Source organism: Sprattus sprattus (genome assembly GCF_963457725.1).
Source record: "Sprattus sprattus genome assembly, chromosome: 15".
In the NCBI taxonomy this organism is placed as follows: Eukaryota; Metazoa; Chordata; class Actinopteri; order Clupeiformes; family Clupeidae; genus Sprattus; species Sprattus sprattus.
This window is the reverse complement of record NC_137913.1, coordinates 1,291,978-1,304,477: the sequence shown is the minus strand read 5'-3', so window position 1 is coordinate 1,304,477 and position 12,500 is coordinate 1,291,978.

The following is a 12,500-nucleotide window of genomic DNA, read 5'->3' as shown; positions in this document are numbered from 1 at the left end:
ATCAGACGTGGGCTTCATCAGACCTGATCAGACGTGGGCTTCATCAGACCTGATCAGACGTGGGCTTCATCAGACCTGATCAGACGTGGGCTTCATCAGACCTGATCAGACGTGGGCTTCATCAGACCTGAACAGACGTGGGCTTCATCAGACCTGATCAGACGTGGGCTTCATCAGACCTGATCAGACGTGGGCTTCATCAGACCTGATCAGACGTGGGCTTCATCAGACCTGATCAGACGTGGGCTTCATCAGACCTGATCAGAAGTGGGCTTCAGGTACCCACAATTGGCCCATACCACCATAGGCTAAGAACACAGGGGTTAATTCATGTGTGATAAGAAATACACATTAAACAGAGTTAACATGGTACTGACAATAATTAGTATTCAATCAGGCCTTCACAATATCGTTACCAATAGTCATAAGCAACATTCAACACTGGAAACCTTATGATGCAATTGATTGATTTTGCGAGGGCGAAACCCACGTTCCTCGCGCACCTGCCCAAACCATAAATGTGTGCCAGGACGGGAACGCACTTCCTAATACAGGGAAAGAAATCCATGGTGGCAAGAATTCATGCACGCGCGTTTAGATGATTGATTTAATGGAATAATAATTATGCAAAAAAATTTTGACCAACGGTAAACTGCTTGTGTAGTGAGATGTTCTGCGTGTTGTCAGTGACAGGTGTGCACGGCACGCCTGCTTTCACCCACGCCAGCAAAGATGAATCAGTTCATATGGATGTACAATATGCATGGTCATGGTATAGTGAAAGTCTGTTGCGTCCGCCATTTGGACGCGCTTAAGAATCGCGCCATTCCACTACAGTGTGCATCCCGTTGTGTATCTGTGGTGTCAGCAGTGGTGTAGTCCAGGGTATACGCAGGTATACGGAGTATACCCACTTATTTTTCAGTCAGCATTGAGTATACCCACTTCTCAAAACAGGGTGTTTATCCTGTGCTGTATGGGCTGCTTAACAAAATGAAGAGTATACCCACTTCTCCAAGGACCACTACACCACAGGCACGGCGCCATGGGTGGGCCTGGGTGGGCCTGGGCCCGCCCATTTCTGGCCAGGCCCACCCGAATCTTTCAAAGAAGGAAAAAATATATATACAAGATTATACAATGTATTATATTTTCCAAGTCTACGATCAAAGAAATTGTAAGCATGTACGAATTGTGTGGATATAATTTGTATTAAAAAAAGTGATGCTTATGACGGTTGCGACGTGGACCAAGTCTTGTCATTAGCGTCAGTTGAATGTTTGGCCACGTTCTACCTCAGAGCAGCAGTGAGCTTTCGGGAGTTGGTATTTCTCCTGTGTGCAGATTTAGTTCGGTTCGGTGTATTTTGATTTCAGTGCCAAACAAGTAGGCCCTATGGCTACTTTATTGCGATACTTTTAAACACTCAAACCACAAAATGAGCCAAAAGTCAGTGAAGTCACTGTCACAACCCAGGGTCCATCCGGATCTTCAGGACCAGCTGCTGCTAGCAATGTTAAAATGTGAATAAGTCTTTTAGCCTTCTTGTCTAAATTTGTATTGTATTTGGAATATTCTGAATGAAAAAGAAAACTAATTCATTTCAACAAACTGTATCTGTGTCGTCTTTGATTTTCTGGATAATAATTATCAACTTGCTCTTATTGCTTATTGTGAGAAGCTGCAACCTTTATGTCTCGTAAGGCACCCCGTAGAATTAGCCTGGGGTACGTTACCAAGTTCCAGTTTACTCCCGTGAGATCTGTACTGTAAACAAACAGTTGTGTTTTCAGTACGTGTGTAGTAGTGGGATTTGATATGATGATATTGATTTGTCACACCTCCTTATACCGGTAGTTTAAATAATATAATTAGCATATACATACATGTTATATGTGACACATTTTGGATGTGGGTAGGCTAATGTCTGAAGAAACGGAAGAAAACAGATGTGAAGTAGCATTGAAATGTGAGCACATCATCAACATGCTAGCAGTGCTGGTTGTGTTAAACCGTGTCTGGATTAAAATGGAATAATCGCAAGAAGTCCTGCTATCAAGACAACGTTTTAAGGTAGGACGATTGGTTATTCATTTTGCCCACTGCTGTGGCACATTTACTTGGGCTCGTATGGTTTTGTTTTGAAACATTGTAGAAGTCTTCAAAGTGATGGAAGAGTCGCGTGATGCTTGAAAATAGATTCGGGCCGCAGTGCCACCTAGACTTGCAGTGACAATCAGACACGTTATTGGGTCAACATGTTTTTGACGACGTTATGTTTATGAAGTGCCACCCAAAAATGTTATGGCCCACCCGAAGCTGAATTTCTGGCGCCGTGCCTGCTACACAACTGGGTTTAAGCCAACAGAAGGCCCCTCACTCCTCATATAATTTTGTGTGTGACAGTTGTAAGATTCATGATCAAGCAGCTGCTGTGACCACCAAAAGTTGGCCAGCGGAATACCCAAAATGGTTATCTTATCATGGTCACAAAGGAAAAGTCCCCACACTGGATTTCCTCAGACACCTGGGGTCAGGAAGCAAACTGAGGTGTGAGTGACTGCAATTAATCATAGTATGGGAATGGGGGAGGCCATTGAGAACCATCTCAGACAGAGAAACCAGATTATCATATACAACAACAAAAAGTTGCCAGACCTGTTTGCATTACAAGCCTAGCTCATTTACATTAGAGGCCTAGGAGTGGTCTTAAAACAGTATATATGCCTAGAATTGTGGATGCTTGTTATTCAGTGCTACACCGCTGAATCCGGAGTAGGTTACTTCGTCACTGCACATTACTGGAATAAAGATTGCTGCATCAGAAACAAAGAAACTTCCTTCATATCTTACACAGTTTCTGCGGCCAATCAGAATTAGTTTCACTTTCAGTTTCTTGTCTCATCAATCAGTGTGTGTGTGTGTGTGTGTGTGTGTGAGAGAGAGTGTGTGTGTGTGTGTGTGTGTGTGTGTGTGTGTGTGAGAGAGAGCGAGTGTGTGTGTGTGTGTGAGAAAGAGAGTGAGTGTGTGTGTGAGAGAGACAGCGACTAGTCCCTATGCTCCCTATGCAAACCTACGCCCTTGCTTTTGATATCAACACAAACCCACCCCTCCTTGTGCCCCGAGTTACTGTAAGCGCTGGCAAATTTCACAGAAATCACGTGAGACCCCGTTGTGTATAAAACACCACCCATCCGCTTTTGAGTCAGAAGGTGGAGGGACACAAACACACAACTGCAACCTGAGGTAAGCTATTCTTTACCAATAAAATACAACGTGTTGGGGCGTAATGGAATAACGGCAACCTACGTTAGTGCGCGTGTCCATAGGTTGATTTGTCCTGAGTCCTGACCATCCTGCTTAACACCGCTTGGACAAGCGCACTAAGAGTCCAGAATATGCAGAACCGTATTCAGTTAGTTAGGCTACTATTGAAACCAGTTATAAACAGAGTAACATTGATCACTCGAATGCATTAATTGTTAAATCGTCATGTGTAGGCTATTCGCTCTCATATTCAAATATCTTTAGAGGAAGCCGTTACAGTTGTGACATGGGGACGAACGTTTCTCAGCTCGTGTCTAACACGAAACTCACAAGACAAGACAACAGATGAGATACTTTACTTTTACGATATTTACTGCTACAGATTACACCTATGACAAGCTTTTTTCACTGAGCTTCAACGTTGTTTGCCTAACTTTTAATGTGGTGTGACGTTTAACGCTGCTGTTCAACATTAATGGCAACTGAATTACACTTGTGATAGGTGCAATCTGTAGTCAGAACCATGCAGTTGCGATGCAAGTATTTCCCAAAACCATATCGTGGTAACTACACTGGTAATTAGTTCGACAGTGGGTCTCTTCCATAAAGCTTTGATTGGAGAAGAACCCAGGCAACAGTTGTTGTATGCAGAGTTTCTCCAACCTCAACTGCTGAAGCTTGAAACTCAGATTAGTCATAGGTCTATTGGTGGACTCTCTTACTAGTCTCCTTCTTACATGGTCACTCAGTTTGTGAGGACGGCCTGATCTTGGCAGATTTACACATGTGCCATATTCCTTCCATTTCTTGATGATGGATTTAACAGAATTACAGGGGAAGTTTAGTGCTTTGGACATTTTTTTGTATCCTTCCCCTGACTTATACTTTTCAACAACCTTTTCTCTGAGTTGCTTAGAGTGATCATGGGTCTTCATGGTGTAACAATAGCCAGGAATACTGATTACTGAATACTGACCAGTGAATGGACCTTCCAGACACAGGTGTCGTTATACTACAATCACTTGAGACACATTCACTGCACACTGATCCCCATGTCACTAATTGTGAGACTTCTAGCACCAATTGGCTGGACCTCTGTTGAATTAGGTCAGTGTGAGTGACCGCTGTGGCCAGCCCACGATTAGGGATGTGGACTCGGAGAAGGTGGAAAAAATAATTGCCAGAGCAGTGGTTCACGTTTTGAATGTATCAAGATTTATTTTCTTTCCAGTTTTGGAATTTTGGCAAAAACAATAATAAGTACGAACAAAACACTTCAGAGCAAAATCAAGCTTCAATAGCAAAAATACAGCGTAACAGGGTTACCCTTGACAACAACTCCTCACAACAGGAAACTACTCCTTCAACCTCTTGAATCACACTGAGCTAGCCTATTAAGAAGGCCTAGCTATTGCCACTCATTGGCCTAATAGGGCTGACCCATGAATATGGGGAAGCATAACATCTTAATTATATTACTCACCAAACCATTCACTCAGGAATTATACATTCAAATAACCTATGTCCATATAAATCACTCCAACACTATTTAACCTAATACCAAATTACCCTACAATGCATAATAATTACTTATTATAACACAAATAAGCCAATAGGAATGCCCCCGTCGAAAGCCCACCCACAAGGCACGTTTGTGTCAAAACCGTAAACAAAGAATCAGGGAGCGCAAACGAAAGCTGGAGAGGTAATCAAATGAAACGACAACAACAACCAAAAATGAGAGGCAGGCAAAGGCAAAAGGAGAGAGGCAAATGCAGATGTTTCACACCATTTCACTTTCTTTTCCATTGCAATCTGTGTTTTTTTTTTATTATTATTTATTTTTTTGTTTGACTTTTTTAATTTGGTATTTTGAATTGATGTATTTTGCTTGACTTTTTAATTTGGTATTTTGAATTGATGTATTTTGCTTGCTCTTATAAAGGTCTTCTTTAAACTTATTGGCACAAAATAAACTCCATATACATATTTGTATTTAATTTACATAACTGTGTAGAAATAAGTTTTCACTTTGACATTAAAGAGGGCTTTTGTGGGCTTTTTTTATAAAAGCAATAAAAGGGTAAAACATCCAAGGTGGTGAATACTTATGCAAGGCACTGTATATATTAATCAAAACATAGATCACAGAGACCTGATCATTTTGGTCTCAGTGAGAGGTCAAAAGTGCCTCTGGTTGGAGGGGGGGTCACCCACACTGTGGGCGAAACCCCCTCCAGGTTTGGGTTGTAAATCGGCATTGCACATCCTGAGAAACTTGCTTATCTAAATATAATTATTTGTTGATATCTTGCTCTCTTTCGCTCATGCTCCCCATTTGGTAATGCAAGGACAAATCAGGTTAGGGCAAAACACACACACACACACTCTGACCCTCAACATTTCGTTTGTGTGTTTCAGAACGAATCCCTTGCTGAGGAACCATGTCGGTGCTGACAGGAGTGCTGCTGGACGTGTCCGGTTCCATGGAGCGGAGTATCGGTGGGCCCGTGGACCAGAAGGGGGGAAGCTGGGCCAGGTCCATTTTTAAAGTGCTGGATGACCTCATCAAGAACGACGTCTCCGAGTCCAACCTTGTGTTCGCTATAGGTGTTGGAGGATCCTCCGAACCAGTATTTGACCTGCTAAACACACTGAAGAACTCTAAACCCTCCAAACCCACTGGTCGCAGTAAAAAGGAGATGCTTGAGCGAGCACTGACCATCCTTGAAGATAATGGTGCACCTAGAGTTCGCAAGTGGGCAAAAATGACTGTCTTACTCCAAGTTGTTACTCATGATGATGCTGTACTGATTCTTGACAAGTTGCAGCATGACCCAAGCTTCAGAAGAAGATTTATATATAAATGTTTGCCAGAGGAGTGTAGGGTCTTCTCGTTATCTGCAAATGAAGCTGGACATTTTGTACTTGGCTTTGTGCCTGGAGCACAAGAGTTTGCTACTTGTGATTCTGTAAAAGAAGTGATTGAAAAGGGAATGGCGCTGGCAAAGGAGAGTGCCTTGGCCAGCATTGGAGACGCGGCAGTCATGAAGGTACAGGAGGCTCATGGAATACTCCACGGCTGTGTGGGAGACGCAGAGCTCACTAATGGACGAGTAGATGAGCTCATGGAAGCGGTGAAGCCATTTATATTTGGTAGGACTCCACTGATGAAGGCCTTAGACCATGCCAGGCATTTATTTGCCCTCTCAAAATATCAGGAACACCACAAGCTGCTCTTTGTGTTGTCTGACGGTGAGCCAACTGATGGGGACAACCCACCAATCAGAAAGTTATCTGATCTGGGTGTTACAACCGTCTGCTGCTTCATCACTGATCGATCAATACATGATCCGTTACGGCTGTATAGCATCGCAGACCAGAGTTGGGAGGGCCCTGCGAAGTTCATGTTTGGAATGAGCTCTACTCTAAAGGCCCAGCTGATTCCACGAACAGTTTTCGTGAAGAGAGGATGGAAGATCGACACAACAAATAACGAAACCCGACTATTCTGCCAGGTCAACCACCCTGATATAGTCTCAGATGTCTGTGACCTCGCAAGGAACGTAGTCTGTTGCCAAGACGCCCTGTCAGATGTCCTAGCAACAGTTTCTCTGGATCTATACATCAACCAGGCCAACCAGGGCTTTGGTGCCAAGAGACAGGTAGGTGGCACCTGTTATGCCAACGCGTCTGCTGCTGTTCTCCACCTGGCCATGAAGCGAATTGTGGGACGCCATGGTGGATACCCAGATTTTTTCGTCATCCGCGATAAACTGATTCGAAAGTATGGTGAGGACGGTGCCAACACAATGAAAGTATTACGAGAGGTGTGTCCCGAGTTTCGTCTAAGGTGCGAGGAGGTAGATGTTCTTGGTGCCATGAAGGCTGTTGCTGCCAAACGTGCAGCAATCGCCATATTTCGGCTTACAGACCTTGAGTGGGAATCCTTCTCAAAATTCTTTAAGAGAAACAAAGATGGCGTAATTACTAAGACCGAGATTGACATCAGCAAGCGTCCACAGAATGCTAAGCCTAGTGGCCATGCTGTTGTCCTGGCCAGTTACAACAGCGACTGCTTAAGGCTGATGAACTCCTGGGGCAGTGACTGGGGAGACGGAGGCTTCTTCAGGGTGCAGAGTGCTGCCGTCCTCGGGCTGAAGTTTGTCGATGTGTTCTGGACATTGGATGACTTGAAACAGGAAGAGAAAGATGCATACGATCGTGAAGGTCCAGGGATCGCCGCAAAACTGATGAAATCTCTGAAGGGGCTACAGACGGCGAAGTACAGATGCCCTCTCTGCTCTAAGGAGTCAAAGGTCGTGGACTTCTCTGGTCGACTGCTGCAGGCAAAATGTCCGTTGTGTAAAGGAACCTTCAACACCCATGGCGCTGATGACGACCTGGTCATGAACATGTACTTGATGTCACTTTGCAAATAAGTTTCCATCACTGATCAGCCCCCCCAGGATTCCGGCGGACATTTTTTAGATAGTCGCAGCCTACATTTCCTGAAACTTTCGGGGACTTTTTCCCCAAAATTGCATTAAATGTTTTTTAGGTGTTGAAATTGAAATGAAATTGCCGAGTTATTTGTTTCTCCTTTGGGGAAAGCAGGGTCTAGAGAGGACCAGAGGGAGACCATTCTAGCAGACAGAATTTCATTGGTTGTGGGCATTTCCAGGTGACAAATTAGTGGGACCACCTGACGCCATGGCAACACAAACAAGAGATTAAGGCACCGACATAATGATCCACCCATGGACTGGTTGACAGTTGGGACCAGGTTTTTTAAGAACGGTGACCAATAGTGCCTAACACCTTCAGGATTTTGGTATGGAAATATTGTTCTTGGCTTCCTGATTGCTGTATAATTCAAGGATGTGTGTTACTTTAATTGGGTGTGTGAGTGTGCGAGTTTGTATGTGTATGGCTTGAATTGTATTTTAAAATGCCATGATCTGCCACGCCATGACTGCTTTATTGTTTAAATATGTGAATGGTGCATCTACACAAAACAAAACTGCGTATAACTATTATTATAACTATTCTATGCAACAAATCTGTGTATTACTAATCTACACAACAAATCTGTGTATATTGTCGAATGAGCCACAGATGGACCGGCCAGCCAAGACATCGATCCTTATGCATATTAGACTTGAGTTATGTTTGATAATCATATAACAAATGTATGCTTTCTGAAATAGTTCAAGTCAAGTTTTATAATCACATTACAAAATGTATGAAATTGCTTTAGTCATGTTTGACAAACTTATATATCCATGTATGCTTGCTGAAAACTGCTTAAGAGTAAAATAACAGGATCAAGAAACAGCCATTGATAGAATAGAACATGCTGTGTGAAATGTGCTTCTATGCTGTAAAACTATGTATGTGTTTAAGTGTGCTGAAATGTTCTTACGTGGTTGTAAGAAAATGTTCTTAAGGTGTGCTGTGAGAAAACATGAAGGGTACGTAGAGGTCCTGAGTTAAGATAGAAAACAGGTCAAGCAGGGGCTGACCCATGATTGTTAAGGATGACATGCATGACATAGGAAATAGGCATTGAACAATTAATGAAAGATTTATGACCTAATATGGAAGAGGTCAGTAGCCTGCAAGGATGCAGGGGGATATAAAAAAGCAAACACTCTGTGTTTCGCTCTCTGGCGTTGGTGATTTGGACGAAAGAGCTTTTGAGATAAGAGTCAGAGACCCCCCTTTAGAGGGGAGATTATCTTTTCAATGAGACCTTTTTTTTTAAATGGGTAGTACCCTTTTCAAGGTAGTTTTGTAGTTTGCCTTTGCTTGTATCTCTTTTTTTCTATTTTCATTACATATTTGAGGAGATGATTTAATACAAAACACTCGTCTCTGGGTCCGTTAATGGAGTGAGTTCTCTCCCTTCATCAGCGACACACATTTTTGTATCCTTCCCCTGACCTATACTTTTCAATAACCTTTTCTCTGAGTTGCTTGGAGTGATCTTTGGTCTTCATGGTGTAACGGTAGCCAGGAATAATGATTACCGAATACTGACCAGTGAATGGACCTTCCAGACACAGGTGTCGTTATACTACAATCACTTGAGACACATTCACTGCACACTGATCCCCATTTCACTAATTGTCAGACTTCTAGCACCAATTGGCTGGACCTTTGTTGAATTAGGTCAGTCTAACTAAAGGGAGTAAATACTTATGCAATCACTTTTCATTACATATTTTTATTTAATTTACATAACTGTGTAGAAATCTGATTTCACTTTGACATTAAAGAGGGCTATTTTGTGATTTTTTTTGTGTCCAAAAAGCCAACTTATATTTACCATCACTGATTTATAAAAGCAATAAAAGGGTAAAACATCCAAGGTGATGGTGAATACTTATGCAAGGCACTGTATACATTTAGGTTAAAGGGTTGGGTACAAAAGGGTCACTATTATTACTTATTAATTATTATTATAAGAAATGTTCCCATTGAGAGTCAAACAATCCTAAGTTCATTGTGTACAACAGCCATCACTTCTGAAATATGTAAGGTTGATTAATAAACACTATATCTATAACCAACATCTTTGATTAGCGTTTTTTTTAGACCCAGGTTTTTTTTTTTTTTTTTAGCGTTCGGGGTTGGAGGGTCTCTCAGGGATATTCTGCAGGGGGGCCTCACACGTTTCCGTTACGGTACTGGGTCACACACACCATAGATATACATAATATTATTACACTGCTCTTCTTAATGCTGTAGAATGCTCCATTCACTTGAATGGGGCTTCCCAACGTTCTGCGGTCAACTATTTTCCGATAACTGACCGTTGCTATGCAGTTAATGACCGCTGTCAAGGAAAGTGGCCTTTTTGCCTCTGATTCACATCTTTCGTAGCACTCCGCAAGTAGTACGGTATGTAACTTATCAAGGGAGTTTCAGCGGACGGTTGAGCAGCTGTGTTCTAAAGAATGTTCAACTGTCTTTGAAGTTCAACGTCTTTGGCGAACTATTTCTCTGCTTTTTAACACTACGTTCTACGTATAGTAACAAAAACAAATACATTGTAAAAAGACACACTGTGTTAAGTTAATTTTTTTGTTTTAGCCGTATAATAAGCGGGATAATGTATAGAACGCCGGTCATTGTCGGGAAAATAAGCCCCTTCACGGTGAAGCAGCACCCCGACGCGAGGGCTTATTTTCCCGACAATGACCTGCGTTCTATACATTATCTCTTACATACAGGTGCATCTCAATAAATTAGAATATCATCGAAAAGTTGATTTATTTCTGTAATTCTATTCAAAAAGTGAAACTCATATATATAGATTGTTTACACACAGACTGATCTATTTAAAGTGTTTATGTCTTTTAATTTTCATTATTTTAACTGCCAGCTAATGAAAACCAGAAATTCAGTATCTCAGAAAATTAGAATATTGTGAAAAAGTTCCATATTGATGACCAATGGTGTCACACTCTAATCAGCGAATTAACTCAAAACAACGGCAAAGGCTTCCTGAGCCCTTAAATGGTCTCTCAGTCTAGTTCAGCAGGCTACACAATCATGGGGAAGACTGCTGACTTGACATTTGTCCAGAAGACGATCATTGACACCCTGCACAAGAAGGGTAAGACACAAAAGGTCATTGCTAAAGAAGCATGCTGTTCACAGAGTGCTGTATCCAAGCACATTAATGGGAAGTTGAATGGAAGGAAACAATTTGGTAGAAAAAGGTGCACAAGCAACAGGGATAACGACATCTTTGAGAGGATTGTGAAACAAAGCCCATTCAAGGGAGATTCAGAAGGAGTGGACTGCAGCTGGAGTCAGTGCTTCAAGAGCCTACACGCACAGACGTATCCAGAACATGGACTTCAACTGTCGCATTCCTGTGTCAAGCCACTCTTGAACCAGAGACAACGTCAGAGGCGTCTCACCTGGGCTAAAGACAAAAAGGACTGCACTGTTGCTCAGTGATCCAAAGTTCTCTTTTAAGATGAAAGTCAATTTTGCATTTCATTTGGAAATCAAGGTCCCGGAGTCTGGAGGAAGAGAGGAGAGGAACAGAATCCAAGTTGCTTGAGGTCCAGTGTAAAGTGTCCACAGTCAGTGATGGTTTGGGGTGCCATGTCATCTGCTGGTGTTAGTCCACTGTGTGGTCCAAGGTCAGCGCAGCCATCTACCAGAAAGTTCTAGAGCACTTTGTGCTTCTCTCTGCTGACCAGCTTTATGGAGATGCAGATTTCATTTTCCATCAGGACTTGGCACCTGCACACACTTCCAAAGGTACCAGTACCTGGTTTTAGGACCATGGTATCCCTGTGCTTGATTGGCCAGCAAACTCGCCTGACCTAAAACCCATAGAGATTCTATAGGGTATTGTGAAAAGGCAGATGTGAGACAACAGACCCAAACACACAGAAGAGCTGAAGGCCACTATCAGAGCAGCCTGGTCTTCCATAACACCTCAGCAGTGCCACAGACTGATTGCCTTCATGCCACGCCGCATTGCTGCAGCAATTCATGCAAAAGGAGCCCCAACCAAGTATTGAGTGCTGTACATGTTCATACTTTTCAGTAGTCCAACATTTCTGTGTTAACAATCCTTTTTTCTATCGGTCTCCAGTAATATTCTAATTTTCTGAGATACTGAATTTTGGGTTTTCAGAAGCTGTCAGTTATAATCATCAAATTTAAAAGAAATAATCACTTGAAATATATCAGTCTGAGTGAAATGAATCTATATAAAATATGAGTTTCACTTTTTGAATAGAATTACTGAAATAAATCAACTTTTCGATGATATTCTAATATATTGAGATGCACCTGTATATCTATGGGTCACACTCCCTCCCTGCCAGTCCGTCATCAGGAAGCTACGCCAGGCTTACCGCTTCCACTACTCTCCCCTCCCCTGGAATCCTCCTCTCTCTCACCCTCGCAGACTTACCGCTCACACGCCAGCTCTTCTCCATCACGTCCCACCTGTTGCTGCACACACGCCTGCTGTAGATGTTCCATGTCGGCTACCGTAGATGGTCATTTGACGGCATCCACCTCTCATCTATTGTTTTGGGGTGCAACACCTCCGCAGCCCCTCGCGCTTTGCCTTATCCATTCCGCCACCTTCGTGGGTCAGCATACCTTACTGAAATACTTATTTACTAATCTGTCAGAAAATCTTTCACAGAACTACAATGTCAACTACAGTACCCAAACACTCAAAATAAAAATAA